This window comes from Anneissia japonica, unplaced genomic scaffold (assembly GCF_011630105.1).
Source record: "Anneissia japonica isolate Jap-2015-1 unplaced genomic scaffold, ASM1163010v1 scaffold18791_len51362_cov107, whole genome shotgun sequence".
Lineage (NCBI taxonomy): Eukaryota > Metazoa > Echinodermata > Crinoidea > Comatulida > Comatulidae > Anneissia > Anneissia japonica.
Genome location: NW_022704479.1, coordinates 21,725 through 29,281, shown reverse-complemented (window position 1 = coordinate 29,281; position 7,557 = coordinate 21,725). Strand labels below are relative to the sequence as shown.

Sequence of the window (7,557 nt, the reverse complement as noted above, 5' to 3'; positions counted from 1 at the left end):
TAAAGTGCAACAATTGAATTAATTGGTTAATTTAATCTATAAGATATATAAAAAATATATAATTCTACAAGGAATGTTTCTTGTTTTGACAACAACAACAAAAAAGTAACAACAAAACAACATCGAACGAACTGGTAGCAGGCCTTCCAATTTTACGAAACTATATTTCGCGGAGTAACATCCCAAACCATCTGTGCGCCGGACTACACCGGCTGGCGAGTAAGGTATATTGAGTCCATTGCAAGTTGTAAACCAATCAGAATGCTGGGATATTACATCATTCGGGGCAACTTGCAATGTTTGGGATATGTTACTCCGCGAAACCTTTGTAAACACTAGAAGTGTGACGATGTTCTCTGGCGATTAATACTGAAGTTTCGAAAGTTTGAAGGCGTACCAGTTTTTTTTTTTTTTAAATAATTCTCAATAAAAACAACCATTGAACAAGAAAATGAAACTATAGATCGTTATATATGTAGGTATAAGATACTTTGCTGAAGTTGTACAGGCCCAGGCGTAATGTTCTAGGCTACATTCAAAAATAAGAAGTGTCGCCGCCGACTGTGTGATGCCAATTTTTCGGGCTTAAAACGAAGCCTAAATGGCCTTTATTGACAGTGGGGAGCTGGAATCTCAGCACTCCCGAAATGTTGGTGAAAACTCTGGAACTCTGTTTAGGTTGAAATTATTATGTGAAATTGATTTAGAGTTATCTCATAAAGAAAAAATTCCATCCACGCATATTAAAAATAAGTCTGCCAATTTCCGCGCAAATGTTGCAGTAAAGTCGGCCAATGGCTATTGTAACCAATGTCTAGGCATTCGCAGTGTTAATGCGATTCTGCGGACCTATTTTCTCGAAATTTCCTGCACAAATAAAGAAAAATACTGAAAAATTTAATGAAAGTGTACAGAAAATATAATTAATGTTTCAGTAATAATAATTAATATATCAATCCACTTAAGTAACTGCAGATTTTGGCAATCCATTTACTAGACGGTTTAGCTAGCACATTATTACTGCTCATGTTTTTATTTTTTATATTGTGTATATCTGTTAATAATTAACAGAAATTTGTAATTTTCTTAGAAATATTCCTAACAATTGCAACTTTCCATGAAATACTTTCCCTTTCCTTCCAGAATTTTTTACCTTGCACATTTTTTTCTTTACTATCCATTTAATATCTATTTTCTTTTTAATATTGTTTCATCCCTTTTCTTATTTCGTTTTTGATACTTACCTTTCTTTTAGTTTTTTCATTGTCATTTTCTTTCCACCATTTTACTTCTTTCTTTTTTTTTCTTTCCTTCCTTTTGTTATTTCTTATTTATTATTTTTCTGGTTTTTTTTTTTCAATTTCTAAAAATCTCTTCTCTTTTTCTTTCATGTCTTCTTTCTTGCATAATAATCCGTGGGGACAGTGTAGGTGTGGGTGGGTGGGGGTTTGTTAGCAAATATAAAGAATAAAATATTGCGCAGCGCTTATTATCTTAGCGGATGCGAAAAGGATGGGGAAATATGTGCTACTAAAAAAATTACTTGTGCTACCAAATTTTTTTTGTGGGGTGCCAGAAAATTTGGCAGTGCTACCAAAAAAAAAAAAGTTAATTTCAAGCCCTGTTTAGGATGTACTGATATTTCTGTATTCTTTAAGATACTGCTAAAGCATTGTCTGTGCTGCTGATAACAGTGTTCAATTGTTACCTTTTTTTTTTATGTAGTCAAGGAATTTGGTACTTGCAAAAACAACTGACAGTTGTTTTTGCTCCTCAATTGAGTGTAGTTTATTAAGAAATTCATTTTATAACATAACATAATTTTGCTCTCAGAAACTTAGGATGGAGCATTGTTTGAAATGTTAAAGATCATCACCCCTATGAAAGGCAATCGCCGCCAAAAATACAGTTACAAATGAACAACCTACTCACAGAAACGAGCAATCTAGTTGCAGAAATGGATGCCCACAGCACTCTCAGAAAAGGACAACGGAATTGTCCATTTCAAGATAGGTCAGCAAAATCTTGCATCTTAAAGGCTGAATGTAATTTTCTTACTTATCGAAAAGCCTTGGTAAATATTCCTTTAACAAACGTCAGAAAATTGGATTTGAAATGCAGTGAAAGAAATGGAACTAGGCTAGACATTCATACAAACAACATTCTTCTGACTCATTGATCATAGTAGTCAAAGAAATACATATTCTGCAATTCACCAATTTAAGTTTGTCCAATAAGTTTAATTATTTCATACAGAAATTGCAACAAAACCGAGTGACAGTCTGAAGTGTACCTCAAAATCAATGACGATCCATTAGTCAGCGCTGGATGTGGTGATTTGCCTAAGCGATAATCCTAGGCCCCCTAGAAGGGCTCTAAAAAACTCTTCATATTGTTATTCTGAATGGAAATGTAAATCGAATCAACCTTAATCTCAAATCTATGAATCATTTGTATAAATTGTCTACAATGTATCTTCTATGCTAACTTCATTACATTTTTAACAATTAATATACACTACTATCGACATCACCCAATTAGCATTAGCATATCATAGCTCTTCGTGCGATGTTTTTATTTTTTCATACCCACTAAAGGAAATTGTGATGACGTTATCTTTGGTGAATAATTTGGTGTATTATATATTAAGAACCTTCAGAAATTGAAAAATGTTAGAAGATTATTAGTGGCCACCCTAGTCCAGTGGTGGACCGTAGGGTAAATTGCAGGGTATGCTAGATATTGGCATATCTAGGATGTACAAGGGGCCGCACGTCCTCCCCCTACCCCTAAAAAAATACTCGCCCATCCCCCAGTTGCGCCCCTGCCCACAAATCATGCTCAAGTAATTAAAAATCACCTCATATCACCTTATTTTGCGAGTTATCCCTCATAATCACCGAGCCTCCACTTTACCTTCCTGACACCATCAGCTCCCTTCCATTTCAAGACCCGCCACTGATGCTAGGGCCTGCTAGTGATAGGAAAAGTTCGGAAGCCTACTACTATACAGAATCAGATTGCGTTTTATAGTCAAAATACAATGCATGTTATTTTTAATACTGGCATGGTTGTCTTCTCTTCAAAAGAATTCTTATTCCTGTACTTTAACAAATTTCAATTCAAATAATAATAATTCAAAGTTTCTTCTATACCGGTCATATGTATGTAAATATATTTAAACTTTAATCGATTCAGATTAGGCTTGTAGATAGAATACCCGATCGGCAGTGCAGGTCCCGATTTGTGAGAAGAGCATGCGCACATTGGAAGCACTGCTTCCATTCCAGTGTTAAATTGGTTATTCTGACGCCACCACACGGTTGTCACAATAGCAAATTTAAGCGTTGTAGGGTATGCTCTGACTTCCATTGACTCACTGAATACGTGATTGGCTGATATCAAAGACCAGCCATGCGGAAATTCTAAGTACAAAACGTTAGGCCCGACTGTGTCTTATCCTAGGTACCAAAGTAGGCCAAACATTGAAAAACTTTGCTATTCCAATGAATAGCATTCCACTCGAAAAATTAGGGTGTATAAGATCCTGACTAAGAAATCCTAAATAAAGCGGAGAAACTGTACTAACATATTTTTTTATTTGTTTTAGCCGGGGTATGCACTGCATACCTTGCTTGCCTTGATGGTCCACCACTGCCCTAGTCTCCATGTAGAATTATGGAAATGCAAAAGACAACTTTATGAATTCAAAGCTTTATCAAAAAATTGTTTTAAACCTTTTTGTTGGTCAAAGTGAGGAACACCCATTTTTAAAATTTGAATCATAACATAATGTTGATGAGTAACCTTTAACATTAATATGAGGGCTGTGATCAGTGCTAATAATAACAATGCCATTGTAATACTGTATTATTATACTGAGTTGTACTATGTTGTTTTTTAGTAAGGTCATTTACAAGATGGAAGGCAGCTGACTCGTGTAGTACATAATGCAAGAATTCCTTTCATACATAATCGATAAAAGCTAAAATGGTGCCTGAGGATCATTACCAAGTAAGGATTATGGATCTTGTTACGAGTCTTATTAAACTCATTCCTAGATCACAGCATATCACACCCACACTAACAGAATTGCATTCAAGATTTGTTCCTTGTTTACAAGACACTTCACCATTGGGCAAATTACGGCATGTAAAAGAACACGCCAAACTACTTAAAACACTTTTCACACCCAAATGCCGTTTTACAATTTTTGGGGTAAGGTCTTTTTGTGTTGCCGCTCTAAACTGTGGAATGATCACCCAGTTTATATTCAAGAGTCTCCTTCCTTGGCTACTTTTAAGAAGCAACTTCAAACTCAACCTTTTTGCATCCTTGTGATCCCATGTTTTCTCCTATGAACTGTCTTGTTTCTCACCTCTGTTTTTTGGTACCATTTTGATTTAGTGTAGATGTTTTTCACCTGTCTCTTATACACATCTAGATGTGTGCTTTTCCTTTACCTTGTGTATTTGCACCTTATAAATCAACCTATTACTATTATTGTCTCGGTTGGCCTATATTATTTCTGTGTAAAGCGCATAGGGCCAATGTGAAATATGCGCTATATAAATATAACATTATTATTATTTTTATTATTATTATCATCTATATATTAATTCTACTAATCGCCTCCTCGTAACTTCACCTATCTCCTATGAAACTGCTGGCAGGAATGTGCTCATATCTCATACAATGGGTTTCTATATGTCACGACAACATTCCGCTACTTTTCAGGCTGGATATTGGATAACAACGAAAAACAGCCAAAAACCACTTGTCCCATCTATTCTGTACCGCAGTGCTTAGGTTTAAAAATGATTGTGGCAGACTGTAAAAGAACCAGTCCATGTTTCGCAGCTTCATTACATCACCGCGCAGTGCTTCACAGTCAACAAAATGAGTGAGTAGCATGTTCCCGTACCACTTCGGAGTACCCATTGCATTAAGTACTGGATATTACTGTAGTCTTGTGGCTTGAAACATCAGTAATGTGTTAGAAATCCATGAGATAAAAAAAAAGATACACTTGGGCACAAGCAATGGTATAAGCTCGGCCTTAATCATATCGGCTATCCCTACACAGGCCTAGCCTAGCCTATGATGTCGATGAGAGATAGGCCTAGACCTAGGGGCCTACAGTAGGCTCAGGTTTAGTTAGCATAGCTAGAGTCTGTCTCTCGCATCTTGGTCGATATGGATCGCTTCATTATGGCTATTCTTCAGCAATGCTATAGTGCAGCGTTCCGCAAACTTTTTACTTCACGGCCTATTTACAATTCCAGGCACCAAACCGCGGCCCAGCAGCCCAGCCGCGCCAGGGACCAACATACCAAATCTTGGCAAGAACCTTTGATCATGAAGCCTCCATGTACTGTATATACAATATTTTGACATCATTATCTGTTCTCGTAGTGATAACATTTTATTGTATACAAATTATATTATTTTATTAAAAAAATAATACTGTACATTTGTGTTTCACCATCCCCCCCCCCTTTCTTTCTATTCTGATTCAACCAAACACGGTTCAGCCACACACGTTATAGCAAGGCCTTAGCAACGAGAATGGAAATAGTCAGGTTGCGAGCAAAGCGCAAGCACTGATGATTGGGGCTAGGGGGCCGCCAAGGGCCCCGAGTTGGGGTTCAGGATTCCGCGGCCATTAAACTGTAATATTACTGTAAACCATTAAACTGTAATATTATTACATTAAGCCATTAAACTGTAATATTATTAACTAAGACCAATCAACCAATCAACACATAACATAAAACATGTACATATCAAAATTATTATGTTTAATCTTTCCTCGTCGGTGCTTGCATAAAACGTGATTTGGATCTAACATGATGATATTGATAAACAATCGAAATTCTCTGTACAATATTATGCTAAACATTTACAGAGTGGACTTCCTTATGTTGTGGTCATATTAGATTGCAATATTATTATTAAAGAAATCTATTCAACAAACAACATAAAACATACATATCAAAGTTATTAGGTTAAAGTTCTCATGTCAGTGCATGCATAAAACATAATTTCTTAAAATTTGGATATCTGAGATTGACAGGCAAAATTCTCTATACTATATATACTAATTTAATGAGTGGACTTCCTTGATTTAAGGAAATATATATGTATATTGAGATACGCAAAGTTTAGTAGGTTAGAAGTTTAAAGGAGAGGACTTCCATGTTGTGGTCATATTAGACTGGGATATATGAGATTTATATAACATTTGAGAATGTACTGAATTAAAATTCTTAAATTTTACATTTTAATCAGCAATCTATCAAAAATACGGTGGATTGGTTATACTGTACTGTAAAGCCTTCAGAACCCCTGCAATACTAAAACTGGGATCCAACAGGCAGTGAATATTCCATTTTGATTTAGTGTAGATGTTTTTCACATATTTTAAATTTTATTTTAATTCTTCTTATTTTGTATGATTCATATGTTATATTTTCCACAGACAGATAAATGAATGCCTGAACTGATGTTTTATGGGTTTCAGGTTACTTTCTATACAAAACAGATATCATAAATCATCTATTGTCCGACTGTGTGCATTGAACATTTGACGACGACGATGATGTCTCCAAATTCCCAACCGTAACTTAGGCTACGGGCCTCACCTAACACTTCACATAAAAGGGCCTGTTAATTAATCTTGCACAGCTTCCTCCTCATCGTCATCATCTTCTTCATCATCATAATTATTAATTATGCACAAAGTTTTATTTATTTATTTGTTATTTATACTGGGTTTCCTCTTCATTAACAAATTACTGTACTCCCAGAGGGCCCAGTACACATAAAACAGTCCACGACACACAAGACAAACATACACACATGGTGCTTTACACAAACTAAATCTCAATATGAGGATTAGGGAGTGGAGTTGTTGCATACTAGAACTATCAGGAATAAATATACAGATAATTAGGCTCCCGAGGGGGCATAGACACAAAAACTGCTTAAAACTCAAATAGCATGCATCATCATCTGGCACTTTAGCAGCGTGTGCAAGCGACGCATTCGCTGCATTCGCTGCATTCGCTTTATTAAAAACTATTTTCTCCATGATAAAACGTCTCTTTATTTTTTTCCTTCAATTTCGAGACAGCTCCGCGGCCCTCCAAAAATGTTCCGCGGCCCAAATTTATGCCGCAGACCATAGTTTGCAACCCTCCCAGTTGTTGCAATTTCCCACAAGCACCCACAACGTAATGTTTTTGCATTTTATAAAAGATATACGGTATTGAAGTACATTTCTGCAAACTATTAATCACTATCAAAAGTATATTAAAATTCTTTTTAATATACAGATCTTGATAATAAATTATTGATTTTTGAATCTTTAGAAGCTGATATCCAATGAATTACATGCATAACTTTGCTAATACTCAACCGATTTTCATCAAATAAACACTGTTTTAACGTAATCTTTAATATTTGTATTGTTTTAATACATTTTAATTTCATGCTGGGGAGGGGGTCCAGCTGCAATGACATTCTGCACCACCAAGCAGTGGCAGGGGGGGCTCC

General features: G+C 35.8%; 1 long non-coding RNA gene across 1 annotated transcript in view; it reads left to right on the top strand.

The window, feature by feature from the left end:
• The window catches only part of LOC117104752, a 41,066-nt gene that overhangs the window by 21,600 nt on the left and 11,909 nt on the right, over window positions 1-7,557 (top strand). Inside the window, exon 3 of the long non-coding RNA XR_004444812.1 lies at window positions 3,905-4,014. This is a non-coding gene — a long non-coding RNA (uncharacterized LOC117104752). The remainder of the gene's footprint in view (window positions 1-3,904; window positions 4,015-7,557) is intronic.